Source organism: Oryctolagus cuniculus, chromosome 2, assembly GCF_051225735.1.
Source record: "Oryctolagus cuniculus isolate XC-2025 breed Fujian yellow rabbit chromosome 2, ASM5122573v1, whole genome shotgun sequence".
In the NCBI taxonomy this organism is placed as follows: Eukaryota; Metazoa; Chordata; class Mammalia; order Lagomorpha; family Leporidae; genus Oryctolagus; species Oryctolagus cuniculus.
Window position 1 is genome coordinate 108772313 of NC_142868.1, and position 21322 is coordinate 108793634.

At 45.4% G+C, this 21322-nt stretch overlaps 2 long non-coding RNA genes across 6 annotated transcripts in view; one reads left to right on the forward strand and one right to left on the reverse strand.

Moving 5' to 3' along the window:
- The window catches only part of LOC108175989 (uncharacterized), a 58973-nt gene that overhangs the window by 6381 nt on the left and 31270 nt on the right, over positions 1-21322 (forward strand). The window contains exon 1 of one of the 5 annotated variants that reach the window (XR_016230162.1): positions 3330-3465. The exons of the other annotated variants lie outside the window; for them this stretch is intronic. This is a non-coding gene — a long non-coding RNA (uncharacterized LOC108175989). Of the gene's footprint in view, positions 1-3329; positions 3466-21322 lie in introns of those variants that run through there. 5 annotated transcript variants of the gene reach the window in all.
- Positions 938-6873, reverse strand: LOC149127984 (uncharacterized). Its single transcript, XR_016230165.1, has 2 exons — positions 4007-6873; positions 938-2240 (listed from the first exon to the last, which is right to left on the reverse strand). It is a non-coding gene; the product is annotated as an uncharacterized LOC149127984 (long non-coding RNA).

The following is a 21322-nucleotide window of genomic DNA, read 5'->3' on the forward strand; positions in this document are numbered from 1 at the left end:
GTGTAAAACAAAACCCAGAAATACTAACTCAGCCTTAGCAGAGGGGTGATTGGGATTTTCGAGCCTGTGGTGGTCTTAAGAGGATGGAGCTGCTCTCTCTTTGGGGGACACTCCCTATACCAAACATTTGAGGTACATTTTACAGCATTTACTTTCTGGATCTGAACCCGGTAATCTGGATGTGCATAAAAGAGTCACTATGGCATTCTGGAAAACAACTCCTATACCTTGGCACCTCTGGGTTTTTTTGTTTGTTTAATTATTACATTTTTTGACATTTGAACTTATCTATTGTCTGAGGAGCTGGGTGCAGACTGTAGCACATCAGGCTGAAGGTTGCTCTTTTCGGCACTTCTCCCCAGCAGTGCATCTGCAGTGTCTCCTCTCCCTCGAATGAGCTGTTTGCTACACCATTGTTCCATTCCTTCCCCCCGGGGGCCCTCGCCCACCCTGATGCCCACCCTCTGGGGTATTTTCAAGAAAGGATGGCTATTGTTGTCCTGTTAAAATACAGTACCAAGTGCATTCATTGACACACAGTACTTCAGATGTTCCAGGGCTTGCCGCAATATAATTTCAGCACTCCAGTCTGGCGGTAGATGGAAGTGACCTTGGTAGCTGCAGCTTCGTGCATCCTGGGCTTATTAGTCCCGGGTTAAAAGTTACGTGTCCCATACTGTGTTGCATGCCTTCTCTTCTCTCCACATTTTCTGTAGGGAGCCTGGGTACCTCCTGTAAAGCCCAAATGGGAGGATTCCTGGCTAACAGTGGCACTTGATAGATGTCAAATGTTCATTTAGTATTAAACCGGACTGCAAAATGCCTCCCGAAGTCAAGGCATATATTTTCCAAATGGGGTGGGCTGTATTCCCTCTAATTCACAAGATGAAAACAAGGAAAAGCTCATTTGAAAAAAACACAATTAAAGTACCCTAAATCTGAAACTACGACAACTTTATTGGAGGGATTTGTCTAGCGATTCTTTCTCAGGAGTAGAAAGTAAGATTACAACTTTCCCCAGAAAGGTTGTGTGTGTGGGGGTGGGGTGGGGGGGCTTCAGCGCTCCAGGTCCCCCCAGTCCACAGCGTCAGGGTGACTCCATCACACTGGTGACTTGCGGGCTTCTCAGGAATCAACCACGACTTGTGGGGGTCCCTGGGCCAAACTCTTTTCCCTGCGACGGACCGCATCCTAAAGCAGTTTATTTAGGGCACGGTTTGCATAATAAAAATCTGAAGGATCCCGGCACTCCCCCTCTCTCCCCAGCACTGCCCAGCAGTCTTGCTGGCTGTTATTTGAACATCCAGAGAGGCCTTCAGAAGTTGAATTAGCATTGCTTTTCTATGGAAAAAGGGAGAGAGGTAAAAAAGGGCAAAATGAGAAGGGGTGAGGGAAAAGGAGTGAGGTGGAGAAAAAAAAAAAAAGCAGGGAGCTATGGAGGAGACTGAGGACGAGAGCGAGAGCGAGATGGGGATGCGGGAAAGGATGAACGCTGAGTCACCCCCTCCCAGGTCACTGAGTACACAGGCGCGAGACGCCTTGGCCCTGGACGGCCCGGGTGCAAATCGCACCCCGTCTCCTGGGCCTGCTTCCCGTGGGGCCGCAGGAGCGCACGCAGGCTTGGAGCGCGGCGCTGCCAGCCCGCCTTTGTCACCGGCTCGGTGCGCTGCCGCGGGCTCCCGCGGCGGGCTTTGTTCCAGCGGAGCAGGGCAGGACCCCTCGTCCCGCGGCGTCCCCGCCCTCCCCGAGCTGGAGACGGTGGGGGTGGGGACTGCGCGACAGGCGCGGGGACCGAAGAAGCCTTGGCGGGTGCTTCTGAGCCTGGGATTTCGTTCCTTCGCTCCTTTTCGTAATTGAGCTGTTCTCCTTTCGGGGAGGGGGCCGGGGCTGCGCGGGTGGAGGGAGAGGTGGAAGGGGGCGCCCGCTCTCAGCCCACAGCGAGGGCGCGGCGCAGCTCTTGGAGGGGGGGTGGCCCGCATCCGCACATTTTGTTTTGTATGCATGTAGGCTTGCGGGGATGGAGGGACGGAGGGATAAACACATAGCAGGTCCGGCTGGGGAAAACCGGCGGACTGGGGTCCCCTGGTCCAGGCTTCCGGCTGGGTGCCTCTCAGGTCGGGGGCTGGTTAACCCCTAAGATCGCTCTCCGAAGCGCTTCGGGGCCGCGGGTGGGCGCTGTGGACGCATTCCTGGGTCTGGGGGCTGCCCACGGGCAGCGCGCAGGTTCCCGCCGCGGAGGCCTGTGGCGGGGACAAAGAGGCAGACACCTGGAGCAAGCAGAGAGCAGCCGCTCGATGCCCCCCACGCACCCACGCGCGCCCCCCGCCCCCGGCCGGGGCTCCTCCCTGTGGACCCCGCGGCTCCGCGTCTGCGAAGTTGGCCCTGCGCAGCGCCCGCTCCCTGCTCTCGCTACCGCATCTAGCTGGCGGCGGGAGAACGCGTCACCCTGTCCCCAACCACCCCGCAAAGGTGTGGGCAGATTGTAAGAGTTGCTGCTCTGTTATTGTTTGTCAAACAGGCCCCTTCTCTTGGGAGCGGGTCGCGGGGCATGTGGCGGATCCCGGGCCAGGATTACATTAATCAAAGCATTATTTCCCCAGAGAAGCTCAGCACAAATGAGAGTAAATCCTAATAAAATTGGATCGCAGAGAAACGGAACGCTTTAAGTCATCGGTGCTGCCTGATAAAAATCTCACATTTACAACATGTGGGTCTTTAAAGAAAAAAAAAAGGAAGAAAGAAAGAAACAAGGATTCCGTGCATCTCCGGCCTCGCGGGTCCGGGGGAGCAGCCACGACCCGCGGGCTCACTTGGCCCAGCCACTGCAGGGTCCGGAGCTTCACAAAGGACGGTCTCCGTAGAAGGAGTCTGCAGACCCCCTGGGCCCCGCGAGGTTGCGAGCTCTGCTTCTCTGGGACCGTGCCCCGACTGTCCCCTTGGAGCGAAGCTACAGGATGGGCAACTCACTGAGCTGGAAGCCGAGGGGTGCGGGTGAGGGACCGGGGAGCCCGGGTCGCTCCTGTAGGATCCCCGGGTCCCGCAGCCCACGTCCACGGGGCCGTTTTGCTTAGGCGGCCTCGGGTCCGTGGCCCTCTCGGCTGGCGAAGGGGGTGTGCGTTTAGGGTGACTGCTGCGTAAAGCCCAGGGCGCGTCTGGCCGGCGAGACTTCTCGTACTTTCTGGCCAGCCCAGCCAGGAAGCAGTGGCTCGCCCTCGATCCGCCTGCGTCCCCCAAGTGGTAGGAAACTTTCCGACGACGCCTAGCGCTGCTCTGCGAGGAGAGACAAGAACAGCTCCCCCTCCCAGCCCCGTGGGAATGACTGAGCCACGCAAAGCCGCCCAGCCAAGAGGCAAAGCCCCCACCCTGCCACCGCGAGGCCTCCGCCAGCCGCGGGGAACGGACCGTGACGCCACGCAGGCCCTTTCCAGTGACACGTGTGACAACGCCGTCCCGGTCCTACTACGGGTGAGCTCCGGCCCCAGGGCTGCGCCCGACCCCCCTGAGAGGCGCGGAGGGAACCGGCTACCGTCTGGGTTCTCAGTCCAGCCCCTCCTCCCGCCCAGAGGCGGGCAGTGGGGGGCCCTGCGGGGCGCCCTCTGCAGGCGCGCGCCGGGAGAGCCCGTGCTGGTGCTCCGGCCCCGTGGTGGGGTCCCCGCACGGCCCACATCCAAGCTCCTCCGGCACACACACGCACGGGCGCCCCGCAGCATCCGCGGCGGCTCCGGAGCTCCGTTCCCTTTCCAAGCATGAGCCCCTGGCGGCGGCGCAGTGGCAGGGCGGGAAGGGGAGAGGTAGTAGGGCCCTCGAGGGGGGCGCGGAGACTGTTGGGGGGCAGCCGGCGTCACCCCCGTTACCCATGCCCCGCCCGTCCTTTCTCCTGTCCGCGCCGGGAAGCCTCCGGGCCACGCGCCCCCCACCCGTTTCGCGCGCTCCGGAGCCCTAATGGGCGCACTGTGTGCTTTGGCAGGGGCTGCGCCAGGCGCCGGGCGGGCCCGAGCCGCCTCACCTTCGGCGAGCGCGCCTCAAAGGGCCGTGTTTCCCCTTGGGTCTGGCGAGAAGAGCGTCTGAGAGCAAGAGCAGCGTGCGTGTGCTAGGGCGTGTGCGCGTGTGAGTGCGGTGCGCGCGCAGGGCAGGGCAGAAGGCATTCCAGGAGGTTCTGGTGCAAACGTATCTTTTTCAGCCTGGAGATCGAAATCTGCAGCTCAAGAGCTTATTAGTCCCCCCCCCCCCCACACCTCCACTCCCGGATCTCTCCCCTTGAGTCTCCCTCTTTCGCTGGTCTGCCCGGCAGGTTCCCAAAGAGATCCCCCTTGCGGTCCGGGAATATTCATGGCCACCCTGCCCCACGTGAGCCAGGGGCAGGCTGAGGAGGGCAGCGTGGGTTGGGAAATGCTACCGCGAGCGCTTCCACCAGGCACTGCGCTCTGTAGCCTGGATTGCATGCGCCAGCAAGCCACGGGCTGGGGACTTGCGTGTCCCTTTTCTGTCTTGGCCTTACAAATTGCTATATGGACTGTTTTTCTCCTCGGAGGAATAGGGAAGCAGTAGGAACCAATTGCTGACCACTTTGTGGATGTCTTAGGTGGACAGTTGTGGTCCTGTGGTGCGCCGGTCCGATTTCCTGGTGCTTTTCCAGGGATGGGAAGTTGGGATGAGGCACAGCAAAGTCACTTCTACCTTTTCAGTTTTGAATAATGAACTCCCCTTCTCCCCTCTCTGTGAGTTCCATGGTCCCACAGAGAACAGGGACTTCGCTTATCTCTGCACAAGCAAAGCAAGATTAGCAGAGGAAAACTTGGGCCGAATTAAATTCCTCCTTAAAACATTAACCAGAAACTCCCTCTCTGTGCAAACTTAGTTCTCAAGGGGGAAGCAGGAAGAGATGTCCAAGTTGAGTCTGAACATTTCTCTCCTTCCCTGAAGCTCTGGTTGCCAAAGTGTGTATTTTTGATAACCTGAGGATTCAGAGCGTTTTGAAAAACACCCTTTCTGTGTGTTTTATTATTATTTTTGTTGTTGCTCTCTTTCTGGCTTTACATATTTGCATCTGAGGGTTTGCAATAATTTGGCAGCTTCTTTAGAATGCTTTTTTTTTTTGCGTCTTGGATTTATTAATATTAGATGGTTTTACTGTTAACCTTAATTTTTAATAAGACCTCCTGGCCCAGAGAAAGGTTGGGAGTGACATTTGCGCACACTCAGTGGTTGCCTCCAGAGGCCCTCACCAGCCAGTATCTTGATGCAATTTCAACTCCTCCTTTGCAGATGATGATTTATAGACAGCTACATTTTAACAAAGGATGTTAATGGTAAAATGTGAGTGTTTCAATGGATGAGCTTTTATTTTTAGAATCAAAGTTTAGCTTCTCTTTGAATTATTTATCAAGCTGTTTGCCCATAGGACTTCCTAAGAGAGGGGAAGGTGAAGGGGAGGGTATCACTTTTATTTATTTAAAGCATATGTTAACATAAAATTTAAAAAACTCGCCTTGTGGAAAGCAGCAAGGAGCTGCGTCTGGGATCCTGAGCAACAGAAAGCAGAGCACAACCTAATTACCTTCCTCGCAAACGTTACTCAGCGCACAGTTAACTAAAATATTGTATGGCAGTGCCTACAAGCTCCTCCCCCTGAAGTATAGTACAGTTTGGTAATATACTACACATATTTATACACGATGTAAATATACATATGCACAAGGGTAGATGTTTATGTACAGAACATAACAAAATATATACATACCCCAACTGAAGACATTTGCGTGTAACATGCCCATGTGTAATATACTGAACTTCTACCATTAACAATACATTCTATAGCAGATAGTCTGCAAATAAGAGGAAGCAAGTAAATCTTACTCATGTTGAGAATTTTTTTTCCAAATTCCTTTTGAAAACGGAATTGTTCTAACTTAGAGAACACCACAGAAATCAGTAAATACTAGACTCGTAGTATTATTTTAAGCACACCTTATTGGAAAGTACTACGAACTTAAATAATTTGTTGTACCTAAAATAAAAACTGTGGCATACTTTAAACTGCACATTTAAAGCATAAAAACTCTACGAAAGTCGGGTACCTATTTTTTGTCTTTCTTTCACACACTACATACTATAATAAGGGAATGAAAATTAAATTCTGGGTGCACTGGAAAAGAGTAGTAGTTTCATTTTCCATTCTACTGTAAAGAAAAATATTTTTAAGTAGTTAAATTTATAGGTCTCTATCTGCATTAGAACAGTTACAGTAGTCTAGTGATAATTTGAAATGTAAAAGCAAATTATAAGTGTATACGTATACTTGAAATGATTTAAATAATATGGGATGACATTCAATTAAGTGATATTTTGAATCTTTGGATTTTCAAATTTTTTTTTTTTTGGTTAAAATCAGCATTGCAGTTAAAATGAATACATTGGCATTCATTGGCTAGAGTCCAAATACTCATTTGTGCTGGGCAAATGTAAAGAAATGTTTTACCTGGATTTTATCCTTTAAAAGCTGGTTGTCCTAGTTGATAAACGAATTAAAATGATAAACTTTTTAAGTTTTTTTTTTGAAAACTATGATAAAAGGTGCTTTCTGATGTATTGAGAGTTATTTTTACTGATATTATAAAATATCTTGTTTGCTTTTCTATGTTAATATAAATGTATATTTCTTTCCTGAGAAATGTGTGTCTATGGTGACATTTATCCTCACATGTAAATTTATTGTTATTTATTTCCAGAAGAGTATTTGAAAGACTGATAACTCATTGGTGGTATCTAAATATTAGTGAAAGGTTTGTGAAAATAAAAATTCATTTTTGAGCTCAAATACTTTTTGAGGTTTGCTTCTTAATCTCTTAAGTAGTTTGAAGTTAAAATGATGAAAGGGATTTTTTTTAAAGGCTGCTAATAGGAAAGTGGTAAAAACATGTTTCTGTAGTTGGGGTTTAAGATCAACTTGCAAGAATAAGTTAGTCTTTTATTTTAGAAAGTTTTTTTTTTTAACTCTGAGGCTATATTGTGATATGAAGAGACATATAGGCTGTATAATGAGTTAAAATGTACAATATGCACTCAAAAATGTGATTGAAGAGTCACTCAGTACAAAATTGTAAAATAATATTTTCTGCCGATTTAATTAATGAAGTAGATAAAAGGACTATTTTAGTAGGCTCAAATTACACGTGCAGAAAGATTTTGTAAGAATGCATCCTTCGGCATTCTGTGGCCTAAAAGCAGACAGAACTATAACATAGCAAATAAAGCTCCCCAGAATGTAGGCATCCAAGATTCAATTTCATTAAAAATTTGGCAGTTAAAGAAAAGAAGGAAAAATGCTTATTAAATCAGGGCAGCTATAAAATGTTGACAGATCTCAAGTTTCATATCCAACTAGGCTCTTCGAAAACTGCTGGGATGCTGGTCAAGTACTAGTTATTCTGTCAAACCGTTTTTCATAGTGAATCATCTTTCAGTACCCTCAAAGTTAAACTCCAACTTCCTAGACTAATCATTTTCTCTCCTCCTCCCCTCCCCCCCACCTTCTCCCCCGCCCGCCCCTCTCCCTTTTTCTTGCTTTCTTTGCTCCCCAGCCTGCATCTGTAAGAAGGTTGGTGAGCCTGTTTATAGTGATCAGAGAGAGGCATTCAAGGAGGATGTGCGGTCTTGTGGCTCAGTGGTTAGACACTATCGGTGGTGCACATGGAGTATGCTTGGGAAATACCTGTGCTGCCTCAAAACATCTTTCTTTCCCCCACACGACTACCAGCATCTTTTAAAGCGAGAGTAAGGCAATGTCTACCAAAGGCAAAGTAAACGGGAGCTTTGAACTATTTATTTGGATAATTCAGGCCTTGCAGCCCTCCCTTCCAGTGCCTGAGAAAAAATAACGGCGACATTTGGATAATCTAGATAACCTGTGATTGTCCAGTTTGTATGAAATGGGCTAATTCTGCAAGATAGTGCTTGATTCCTTATTCTCGCAGTGTAAGAGAGCTGGATACCAGCATCTGAATGGAATTCCAGTTGGGGTCATTGTAGGGGTGAAGACATTTACTCCAGATTTAAAAATTAGGGGAGTTGAGGGGCCTGATTTGCCAGGTTTTGCTAAGTACAGTGATTGAAGTTATTAGATAATTGTTCACCTTCCTACTCTGCCCCAGGAGAGGAGACACATGCACATATTATAAAATACTTTAAAATTAATGTTAAATAGTCCAACTGGGATCAGTAAAGTTATTTACATTTAACAATGGATTGAAATGTTAGCATTCTACGTTGAGTGAATTACGATCTTGTCTCCTATGCGTGCTCTGTCTTGGACACGTTTGCTGTACCAATCATCAAGGGTGTTTTCGGGAGGACAATTTTCTCAGCGTAATTTGGTGGATTGAAAGGTGCTGTCCCTTCACTTTCTGTGGGGTTGAGAGAATGAGAGAAGACAAGGTTAAGTGTTGCAGGTGGCAATTAGGCCACAGACTGTTTTAAAGTTGTCTCTGGGAGCGTAGGATAAAATTGAACATGATTCGCGTTTACTTTAAAGACCATTTGTAAACATTAATTACAGGCACTTTTTAAAAAGATAGTGAGTTGCAAATAAATATTCTTTTCAAAAGAGCATACGGGTTTTCTAAGAGGGCACCTCAAAAACTCTGTGGAGAAATGCAGTGAAAAGAATCAAAGTTTATTTTGGTAAATATTTTCGAAATCTATATATAGTCTTTTCATGATACACATTTTTTATGAACTTTCTGAAGTCTCCTTGTATTAATAAACTTTGCTGTCTTTCTCAAAAATATCTATAAAATTTTGTCACTTTGTTTTGCATCCATCCAGTTAAATAAGCGCAAGAATCATTCTAACACATAAAGCATACATCTCCAAGAATAAATGAAAGTGTATGCTGGTGAAAAGAAAATATTGCTGACTCACTTTTGCTGTAATTTCAGGAGAGAGTGGCTAAGTGAAAATTATGGGCTAGTAATGTTTTCTACTTATTTATAAAGTCATTTTGTTATACTAACAGAAGCTGTGTTTCTCGACTGAACTTAGAAAAAGTGTGATAATCTTTTGAAAAGTATAATGATTCCAGTTTCTAGATGCATTCATAGCTTTCATGTTTGCTCATACAGGAATTAAACACAAAGATATTACTGAGTGCATGAATAAAGGATTTTAACGGTTGGCCGTTTAGACCCAGGATTGTATTTCCGATGGTTACAACCACTGGTCATCTTTTGCTATTTGGTCTTTCACTGAAGCTTCAGAAGCTTATACCTTATGAGATTGTTGCAGAATCACCGTTTCTCACTCTAGGCCCTTTTCAATAAAAGGATAGCATCTAAGGAAGTTTTACAGCCAAACAAAAATAGCAGACTTGTTGTCAGGAATTTCTCTTGGCATAGGTTATTTATGAGATTTTCTAAAAATTAATTCCTAGAGGGATATTTGTTTTGTTTCTTTTCTCAGTTTAGAGGTAGAGCCCACTTCCCCACGGCCGTGGATCTCAGTCAAGGCCGTGGTGAGGTAGCCATGTAATTTCTTTATCTTTCACCTGCAAATTACACACATTATTTTGCAGCTCCAAATAAGCATTCCCAATGAGTCGCATTCAGTAAATGTCTTTCACAGCATTAGTACAGAACTGAGGTACAAAAGAATATTAATCTAATACATTCCAAAATTCAAATACTTGTGATTAATAAGCATTATTATCTATAAATAAGGCCCTAATGATACTTTGGCAGTGTTGTAAACACAAGAATCAGAGGCAATTATTGTCATTATTGTTCGGCGAGCACTTCCCGTGAATACCAAATGGGTACTGCTGTCCAGCTACTTGGCAAGTAAGGTTCCTATAAAGAAACAGATGTTGGCCAATCAGGGCTGGCTGCTATTAACTGCCCTTAACTCAGGACTCAGAGTCCAGAAAGGGAGAAAGGAAAATGCAGCAGCAGCAGCACCACCACCAACAAGAACACACCAAGACGTCAAAAGCGGTTGTGATGCAATTTTTTGAAATGCTCTTTAAGAGAAGCACAAAAGGCCTCTCCAACATGATGCTGTCTTCGATGCATTCCGAGCCACCGCTTCCGCCAGAAATTAAGGCCTCGTGTGTGATGAGGCCTGGGGGATGAGGTGCCCTTCAAGTGGACACAGGGGATGAGAAGGAGGCTAACAATGGGAAAACCCCTTCCAACAGCATTGGCCTTCCGAGGTTTCCAGTTTCTTTCCCACCCACACCCCTGTGCCACAGGGCCAGCTGGGCCTCAGGGTCAGCCAGCTCCTACTGAGTGTGTGTGCCAGGAAGGGCCGTGGCAGTACACGTTCTAGAAAGTTCCTCTCTCTCACAGAACAGCACAGGCCCTAGGCCACACACCTGCAGTGCACTCTGGGTCTTAGAAGTCAGAGGGCAGAACCTTCTGGGCCAACAAGCTGAGTTCCCCGCTGCAGTTCAGTGGCATTTGGAGAGGAAAAACAATTGTATACATTTTTCTAAGGGCGCCCTTCATGAAGAACTGAATCTAGATTTGTTTGTCCAGTTTTAGATTTCCTGTGCCAACCTTTATACTTTAAAGATGTTACATATTGAAGGGGCTGAAAAAGCACTGAGTGTCTTTTCCTAGGCTCTGAAGAAACTTTGAGAAGACCAGGGCTGGGGTGTTCGGGGTAGAAGGAAGGTGATATTTTGAAGAGGCAAACTCTGTGCCACCCGTGGTTGTTGTGTGTTGGTGACAGCATAGCCATGTTCTTCATGGAGAATTGTTTCCTGCGACAACACACACCTCTGCACCATCACTTTACAGTTTGGTGGGATTTCCCCTTTGTGCCCCCTAGGGAACTCAGAGTGATTCCATTGTCCTGGTAATAATTGGGAAAGAGGAGGGCTGGGAGTGTCACCTGGGAGATATCCCTGCAGCCCCTTCTAGAAACATTCCTGCTGGCCTTGGCTGCCCCGAGAGCAAGGTGGCCGCGCTGAAGGATGCAGGTGGCTGGCCGGGAAAGCTGCTATGACAGAGGCAGTCGGGTGGCAGCTGGGCCCTGGGCACTCTGCTCAGTGGGATGGAGGGAGACGTGTGCACCAGGATTCAGCAGCATGTGCACCATCGCTGGGGATGTGGACATGAGAAATAGGGGGCTCTTCCCAGCACATTTCTTATTCCAAACATAATGACTCAAAGGAGAAGTTCCTTAACAATAACGACGATGGCAATAATAATGATACTGCAGTTTTACTCAGGACTTACTGTGTACCAGCTGTTGAAACATATATATGTATTATCTTCTTTGAGAATCTAACCACCATCTAAGGTGAAGTTTGTGTCTAGGTTTCACAGATAAGCCTGCCCAGGTATGCAGATGGACTCTTAACCTGTCAGGTGTCACCTGTTGCAATGGTGGCACTAGGTTCTGGACTTGGGTCTTGTCAGTTCAAGACAGTGTGCTTTTTTGTTTAAATGAAAGGATTTTTTTTAAAGATTTATTCTTGAAAGTCACAGTTACACACAGAGATGGAGAGGCAGAGAGAGAGAGAGAGAGAGAGAGGTATTCCATCCACTGGTTTACTCTCCAGATGGCCACAATGTCCAGAGCTGCACTGTCTCCTACATGGGTGCAGGGGCCCAAGGACTTGGACCATTTTCCACTTCTTTCCCAGGCCATAGCAGAGAGCTGGATGGGAAGAGGAGCAGCCAGGTCTTGAACTGGCACCCATATGGGATGCCGACACTGCAGGCAGCAGCTTTACCTGCTGTGTCACAGTGCCGGCCCCAAAAGGATTGATTTTTAAAAGCAGAATGACAGAAGGAGAGACAGAGAGAAACCTAATTTTTAAAAAGATTTCATTTATTTATTTAGAAAGAGTTAGAGAGAGAGAAGGAGAGGCAGAAAGAGAGAGAGAGAGAGAGAGAGGGAGGTCTTCCATTGGCTGGTTCACTCCCCAACTGGCCACAATGGCCGGAGCTGTGTTGATCCAAAGCCAGGAGCCAGGAGCCAGGAGCCTCTTCCAGGTCTCCCACATGGATGCAGGGGCCCAAGGACTTGGGCTGTCTTCTACTGCTTTCCCAGGCCATAGCAGAAAGCTGGATCAGAAGTGGAGCAGCCAGGACTCGAACCAGCGCCCACATAGGATGCTGGCACTGCAGGTGGTGGCTTTACCCGCTACGCCACAGCGCCGGCCCGGAGAAAATGATCTTTCATTCACTGGTTCACTCCCCATAACTGCAACAGCAATATCTGGGCCAGGCTGAAGCCAGGACCCAGGAACTCCTTTTAGGTCTTCCACATGGGTGGCAGGGGCCCAAGTACTTGGGCTATTCTCTGCTACTTTCTCAGGCACATTAACAGGGAGCTGAATCAGAAGCAGAACAGCCAGGATTCCAGCTGTCAGTCAGGTGTCGCAAGCTGTGGCTTGACCCACCCTGCCAGGATGCCAAATCCAACAATGTGCATTTGACAGTAGTGCTTTACTGCTTTTTCAAATCTGTGGGGATCTTTCTACTCTTTTTATTATTAAGATGTAGTTATTTATTTGAAAGGAAGAGTTATGGAGAGAGAGTAGGAAACAGAGATATCTTTCATCTGCTGGCTCACACCCCAAATGGCCAAAACAACTGGGGCTGGGCTGATCTGAAGCCAGGAGCCAGGAGCTTTTTTTGGGTCTCTCATGTGAGTGCAGGGGCCCAAGAACTGGGGCCATCTTCTACTGCCTTCCTAGGCACATTAGCAGGGGGCTGGATTGGAAGTGGAGCAGCCGGAACTCCACCTGGTGCCCATATGGGATGCTGGTATTGCAGGTGTGGCTGTTTACCCCACTGTGCCGTAGTGCCAGCCCCTTTTATAGTTTTTATTTTTATTTATTTGTTTGTTTATTAATTATTTAGTTTCTACCCTTCTTGGAGTTCCCCAGGTCTGGCCACATCTTTGCTAGCTTGTCCAATAGTCCTGTGACATTTGGTGCATACACCCTTATTCACCAACTCCCACCCCCCATCCCACATTAAAATAAAGCTACTATAGGCTTTGTAAGACACACTGTAACTACATCCTTTGCAATGTATCCCAGACTCTCATGATCATGAGAAAAGAATAAGGCTCACCATATTAACCCAAAAATAATTGTTACAATTTTTGATGCTCCATTTATATCGAAACATTGTAGGTTATTCTAAGGGTCTCAAAAAGTGTTTATGTGTGTTTCTAAACTCTCTTGCATAGAGGAACATGCCTGATTCTTTATACGTGCGCACCCTGGGAAGAAAATAGCCTGTTGACTGGAAGCAACGTCCCTACCCCTGACGTTGCCCCTGTTTCAAGGCTGTAAGGGATCCTGGCAGCACTTGTAGGAGCGCCCACGGGGCTGGCTTGGCTGGATTGCTTGCCTCTGTGTTCAGCTCCCACACAGGGGCCATGTGAACCCATCACCTGCCACAGGCAGGGCCCCCATTCAGGCATCCTCTTAGATCTTGGCCCTGTCCAGGAAACCATGCAGCTGCACAGGTTCTGAGCTGGGTTTTGCCTCCTAGGGGCGTGCCACAACTCCTGTGCCTGCTCCTGCACTCAGTGACCAGGGGGCAGGGAGTGCGCAGGCTGCGCCTGGTTAGAGGAAAATACAGGATTCGGTCTGGGGCTTCCGGGGACACTGAGTTACTTAAGGAACTTTGAGAAACACAGGTGCTCCACTCACAGCAACAGTTAGAAAAGACTTCAGTGATGATCTCATTTTAAATGAAATCTTCATTACTGCCTCTGGTCCCCAAAGCGCAAAATGTTATTTGCAAAGGTCGAAGTGAAAAGGTTACTTGACTTTCAGAAAATGACTCTTTCATCTAATTAATTAATTGACATGCTGCCTCATTCCAGGGAAGATTCTGAGGCAGTTTAGGAAAAGACAAGGTGGAAAGAAGTCCAGGTGGGAGGCATGAACCAGAGTAGAGGGAACACACACGAAGGCATGCCATTCAGGGCTGTGCTCTGCTCAGAGATGTTAGAAAGTCATAATACAGCATGGGGTAGAGTTTTGCTTTCTCCATGCCAAAAAAACAAAAAAAAACAAAATTTAAAAAACAGTTTGACAATGAGGTATCAATCTTGTTAACTTTTATTTTAAAAAAGAAAAAGAGACACTATTTTCAAGATGCATTAGCAATTGCATGTGAGTTGAAAACATTTTCTAAACATCTTTGATCCATTTAACCTCAACGAAAAATATGCAGAGGATAATTTACTATGACATCTTTTGTATTCACAATAAAAAAGCTAATCCCGAGTCCATTAGAATTTTATATTGGAGAAAGAGTATTATGAAACTCTTTGACAGTCTTTAATGCTAGCAATTGGCATTTTACTTCCCATACTTACCTTCCGTAAGATCGTTCAACAGTTTGCAAGATATAGATCACATTCTGCTTCTTCCCAGGAGGCCCCAGAAAATCAATAAATGATATATGTTTTTCTCTGCTTCTGTTTTTTGTTTAGGTAGTCAAGAGGCAGATCCTACAAAGAGTTCAGTAAAGTCCCTTATATTCAAGGCATATAAATTCATCTGTCCTCAACTGAGTTGCGACTAGCTAGCTCACTGACTCAGCTGCGTCTTGTAACCCCCTTTGTTTCAGTTTTCTCATCTGTAAAATCAGGGTGTGGGATGTACTTGATCTTTAAGTTGCCTTTTAGCCATAAAATTCTGTGTTTTGAATTTTCTGTCACCTAGAGAATCCATTAATGTAAGCATGATTTTTATATCTATTTATATTTCAATTGATATAGAACTTGCATGTAAAGAAGAATACAGGGCATTCTGTTATGCAGTGTAAATCAATAAAATGAAAATGTACCCATTGACAACATTTGTATTTTCACCTATTACAGAGCTGTGCTATCTCTTTGAATACAATACACTTTTATGCCCCATTAAAGCATGCTTGACATAGCTTTCAACTACTTGCAAATGCTGAGAAGTTGAAAAACATAACATTTACAAAAGATACATCTGGTGCATATTTATATGACTTGGAATAAGGAATCATTTAAATACTGCTGAGCCATCTCCTTATTAGGAGAAAAGATATTCCATGTCCATATGTGAAGTCGGTAGTGCAATACATGTAGGTTTAAATTTCTCTTGCCTATTTTTTTCCTTGACACTTGTTAAAAATATGGAAATATTGATTAGAGATTAAATCATTTCTTTGAGTTGTTGGAATTGCTTTTCCCCAGAATTTTATAGATTACAACATTAAATCTAGTTTACATTCTGGAGGTGATAAGTTTTGAAAGAGATTAAAAGCAGCACTTTATGCAGAGAAAAGCTGCTTATTCAGTACAGAAGTTCTTAACCTGGGGGTTAAGGACTCATTAACCATCCAGCGATGAATTTCAGGGGCTCTGAGAACCCCCGAATTTGTATGCCAACATTTATGTGTGTGGAGGCACGTGGCTTATTTTTATTTTATTTTATTTTTTTCTGGAATGGGCCTAACTTTCATCAGTGTCTCAAAGCCGTTTTTGACTGTAACGTACTGGAAAAACTTGAACTTGTAAGCAATGCCAGGGGTCACCATTTGCTGGCTGCTTTCCTTGGAGCAGGTTAGCCACCTGCCTTCTGTAGGCCCCATCTCTAAAATGAGAGGTTGCCTTGGTCATCCCAGATGCCCTTTGCAGCATCAGCATTTCGGAGTTCTGACTTAGAAACTTACCTCCTTTCGTCTCAACCTTCTAGTCCCCAGCGTCCTTAGCATTTGTTTGATGGGACATTTTTCAGGCTGTGTGGTGGAGGTCCTGTGTGGAGGGTAGCTGAGACTAAGCTGAACTGTGTGTAGAACAAATGGAAGTGCTCTTCTCGGAAGCCGTTTGGTCCAGCAGATTAAATAGCACCTCTACTCTCCAGCTCATACACCCTTTGATTAACGTTGTGGGCTGTGCGTCTAACTGGAAGAAGTGAGGAAATCAAGGTACTCTGTTCTCTGCTATGTAGAAGAGAAAAAGAGACAGCAATGTAAATTAAAATTTCCGACCTCCTTGTCAGTTTCTTATCTATTGTCAGTTTGAATAATTTCGAAATCAGAAGGATGCTGGAGATCTGTTTTCTCGTTGGTTTTGAGCCTGAGGAATTTGGAGCTAGAGCTGTGAGCCAGGGAACAGCCCTGATTTGAATTCAGAGGGTCAACCCCTGAGCACAGATATCAGGCCTAAGATAAATTCCAAAAAGGTTCAGCTTGATATTTAAACCCTAGGGGTCGGAGAGAGTTCCTCCACGTGGACAAATAAGAATCAAATAGGGCCAGAGCCTTGCCAGTTCTTTCCCTGGGAGAATTAGTGCCCCAGTGGCTTTGGTGATGCGGTACCCTGGCAGGGATCCAGCTTGACCCAGGAGAACATTGTTCTAGTGGGCGCCTCTGGCCTCAGGCATTGGCCACTTCCTACGTTTGCATAGATGTGACATGGTTTACCTCCAACAGGTGGAGGGCTTTCTTACGTTTTTCCAACTTGCAATTCATTATTATGATGTCCTATAGACAAAACCTCCACAGATATCTATAGTGAAAAACTTCTCGCGAGGGATCAGTTTGAAAGACTCTCCTATGTTTTTCTCTTTTTGAACTGTTACGATTTATCATGTCACAGTGGTAGCTGAGTGTGTGCACTAACCCCACGTGCAGCTGCAAGCCAGCCCCCAGCTTCACAGGTAGGCTCCCACCCTCACCTTTCTTCCTTCCCCCAAAGATATCTATTAATATTGCAGTTGTGTCAAACCCTTTCATTCTAACAGGGGATGATAAGTCTTGCTGAGTTCAAGCCCCAGGGAGGTTAATTTTCAGGGAGGATGGTTTGCATGGGCCCCTATAGCACTGAGAAATCTGCAGTCAGAAACTTTGCAGGTTTGTGGAATCTGACTGATATCTCCTAATGACTCCTAGAAACCTGCAGATATTGAGATTTGGTTATTATTTAGCACTCTATTTCTCATTCGTATTTTTAATGGCTTGGCAGAAGTTTTCATGACCAATTGAATTGCAGAAAAAAAACAGGAAAGAGAGCAACATGATTAAAGATTAAAATATCTCAGACCAAATTTCAGTGAGAGAGGAAACAGAATAAAGAAATAATATATACATTTCTTCAACCTAAAGGGGCCACAATGCCCATGCGCCAAAGCATTTCAAAACCAGAAATACACTCGGCACTGATTTTTTTTTCCTTTAAGTAATTCAGTTGCTAATCTGCCTCTTACATTATTTACTTTGATGGAAAGATGCTTCGTATAATCTTGTATGCTTGTTACTCTTTTTTTTTTCTCCTTTTACCTATTTTTCTTTTCTTTCTTGTTTATTCTTGGAGTTCAGAGTAAGTTTGGCTAATGATGCTGTTTTCACCTTTGGAAGAAAGGGAACGTTCAGGTTGCCAACTTAAAGAAATTTGCTGGGCGGGCACTGTGGTATAGTAGGTGCTGGCATCCCATATGGGTTCTGGTTTGAGTCCTGGCTGCTCCACTTCTGATCTAGCTCCTTGCTAAGTGGTGTGGGAAAGCAGTGGAAGATGGCTTATGTACTTGGTCACTGCACCCATGTGGGAGACCCAGAAGCACCTGGCTGATGCAGGCCAGCTGAGGAGTGAACCAGTGGATGGAAGATTCTCTCTAACTCTGCCTTTTAAATAAATAAATCTTAAAAAAAAGAAAAAGAAATTTATTTCAAAAGGAGAGAGAGAGCGAGAGAGAGTGAGAGAGAGCAAGCCAGCTTGTCCCATCCACTTGCTCATTCCTCAAATGCCCCCAATAGCTAGGGCTGAGGCAGTCCCAAACCAGGAGCTAGGAACTTAATCTGGGTCTTCCACATGGGTGGCAGTGACCCAAGCACTTGAGCCACCACCTGCTGTCTTCCAGGGTACTTATTAATTTTTTTTAAAGATTTATTTATTTATTTGAAAGTCAGAGTTACACAGAGAGAAGAGAGACAGACAGAGAGAGAGAGGTCTTCCATCCGTTGGTTCACTCCCCAGATGGCCGCAACGGCTGGAGCTGTGCCGATCCAAAGCCAGGAGCCAGGAGCTTCCTCCGGGTCTCCCACGCTGGTGCAGGGGCCCAAGGACTTGGGCCATCTTCTACTACCTTCCCAAGCCATAGCAGAGAGCTGGATCAGAAGAGGAGCAGCCGGGACTCAAACCAGAGCCCACAGTGCCGGCCCCTTCCAGGGTACTTATTAGCAGGAACCTGGAATCAGAAGCAGTGCTGTTATTTGAACCCAGGAATTCTGATGGATGTGGGCTACTCAAGTTGTGTCTTTATCACAATGCCAAACATTTACCCCAGGACTGCCAAATTTTGGTGACATTGTTTCAATTGCAAGAAATCTGAAATCATCTGTCCTGTGAGAGAGCTGGTTCCTATTTCCCTGTTTCTCATTAACCTCCTCTCCTCCCTAGCCAACTTCCTTCCATCAAGCAGATAACACATGCACAGCTCCTCCATGGTTTGGTAAACTACACTTCAGCCTTTTTCCTAGGGAATGTGTTGGAGAATATCATTGATAAAGCAATTGCATTAGGTGTAATGAGATCTATCGATAATGTTACCAGGTTTAGATTTAATCATAGCCCCTTCAATCTATAATATATAAATGTATTTCACAATTCATGGAAAAGTGGAGTCAAAAGATAAGCTTATTTTGGTGCAAAAGTTTTTGAAATGTACACACAGATTTTTAGAGAGATTTATTTTATTTACTTGAAAGGCAGAGTTAGAGAGAGAGAGAGAGGGAGGGAGGGAAAGAGAGAGATATCTTTTATCTCCTGCTTCACTCCCCAAATGGCTGCAGTGGTTGGGGCTGGATCATGCCAAAGTCAGGAGCCAGGAGCTTTTTCCTGGTTTTCCTCATGGGTGCAGGGACCCATGCTTCCACTGCTTTGTCAGGGAGCTGGATCTGAAGTGGAGCAGCCTAAACTTGAACCGTCACCCATGTAGGATGCTGGCACTGCAGGCGGTGGCTTAATATGCTATCCCAGAACGTTGGCCCTCAGATTTTTCTTAATACACATTTTCCATGAGCTTTTTGAAGACTTCCTCTATGCATGGATTTTCAAAGAGTTTTTGCACCAAAACAAACATATCTTTTAATTCCATCTCCATGAACACTTGAAATACTCTTGTATCTGTTCATATGCATATACACAGGGTTAATGTCATTGAACTTTGGCATCATAGGAACTTTAGGAGAAGAAATGAAGTCAAGCATGTCAAAATCTCCTTAGAAAAAACTTCTTTACAAGTCGAAAGTAGTGTTACTTTCACAGTGACTTGCTCTGCTACAGGGGGAAGTTACAAGTCTTCCTATGAAAAGGATGGGGATATAAAAAAATGGAGCAGAAAAAGATCTCTACATACTCTTTTTTATTTTTATTTTTTTTTTATTTTTGACAGGCAGAGTGGATAGTGAAAGAGAGAGACAGAGAGAAAGTTCTTCCTTTTTGCCATTGGTTCACCCTCTAATAGCCGCCACGGCTGGCGCACCGCGCTGATCCAAAGGCAGGGGCCAGGTGTTTCTCCTGGTCTCCCATGGGGTGCAGGGCCCAAGCACTTGGGCCATCCTCCACTGCACTCCCTGGCCACAGCAGAGAGCTGGCCTGGAAGAGGTGCAACCGGGACAGAATCTGGTGCCCCAACTGGGACTAGAACCCGGTGTGCCGGTGCCGCTGGGTGGAGGATTAGCCTATTGAGCCGTGGTGCCGGCCCTCTACATACTCTTTTGCCATGCACCTTATTCAGATTTTTCAGGTCCCTTCAACAAGGCCCTGGAATTTCCACTTGCACTTAATATAGGCTATTTGTATTTGGAAACTTCGTTCCTTTATCACAAGGATTTCTGTGGGTTGGGTATTATTATTCAAACCTGGGAGAAGGTTATGCATTTGAGAATTGGGATCCTTCAACTCAGGTTTGCAATCTAGAGTCTGCCCAGAGAATATTTTCTTATGTCTTATGAACATTTATACTTATTTCATTATTTAATTATTTATGTGAATTCCAGATCATTTTGCTAAGAAAATGTGAAATAGCCCATCAAGAGGAAAAACAAAGCAAAACAAAACAACCCCAGGCTCACAAATGTTCTGCTACCTTGCCGTGCCTGTCAAGTGGAAGCCCTGAGAACGGAACTCTAAATGATTCTTTAGAGATGCCTATGGCATTACAAAAATTACCCAGGACAGTTTCAGTAAGGGGTATTTTTCTGTTCAAGGCTGGAAAATAGTCTTATTTTAAATATTGGAACTCTATTTTTTTTGCTAGCTGTTCTAAAAATATTACACAAGATCTTAAACAGGATCTTAAATTTCCTCTTTTCATCAAATTATCAATCAGTAAGATTTTGCTGATGGAAAGCCTTACTGAAGGAGACCAGGAAATGTTCTCTTTAAAGGTCTAATTCTCCACCAGGAAGGGCACAGGCTGCATTATCCCCCCAACTTTGGGAATTTACGGGTCAGTGAGAGCAATGGTGAAAGTTCACCTTGTAGAACCAGATCCTAAGAAAAGCCATTTTGCCAATAATCTGCTGTGAGGAAGCAGCATCAATTAATTAATATTGGGGAGAGCACATTATGTGTCTGCATGCTTAAATGGCTGGCCCATTTGGACTGAAATGAGTGACGCATTTAGCTATAAATTCCAGTTAAGTTGGTGAACCATTTAACTCAGTAAACGAATTAAGTAAGGCTAAATTTAAAAGTATGAATTGGATGGCCCGAGTAGATGGATCAAAATCAAAAAGAATGCCATAAAGAAATATGGACAGAGCCCTGGGAATGAGGAATTTCTCTCCATTTTCAAAGAAGTCCCCAAATAGGCTGCAAACATCTTTTGCAGTGATTTAAGATGGACGTGTTAACTTTCTGGGTATGTAAGGTAGGAACGGAAATGGAGAAAAAGACCTCAATAAAAATCTAGAGGTTTACAATAAAAATACTCCTTAGAAAACTGCATATGTTTTGAATAAGAAAAAGCTTTCCTTTCTCTCATTTTGGTTATGCCTTTTTAAGTTGCTAATTTATTTATCAGCAGTCTTAACCCAAGTCAGGTGACTTGGCCTTGCTGATTCTTCTGTTGGCTCTGATGCCTACTTCCGGGAGTCTCCCAAGGAGATAGTGTTTATTTACTTTGTGCAGAAAAAACAATTAGACTCTTTCCAACCTCTCGGTTGTATTTTAGTTTTTTTTTTTTTCCTCCTTGCGTTTTTCTTTCCTTTTGCCCTATTTCTCTCTTAATGCTTAAAATTAATCTCCCACTCCCACACTTTTTCCTCTTTGCTCTACCCTCTGGCTGCCTCCCTCACAGTGATATTACTGG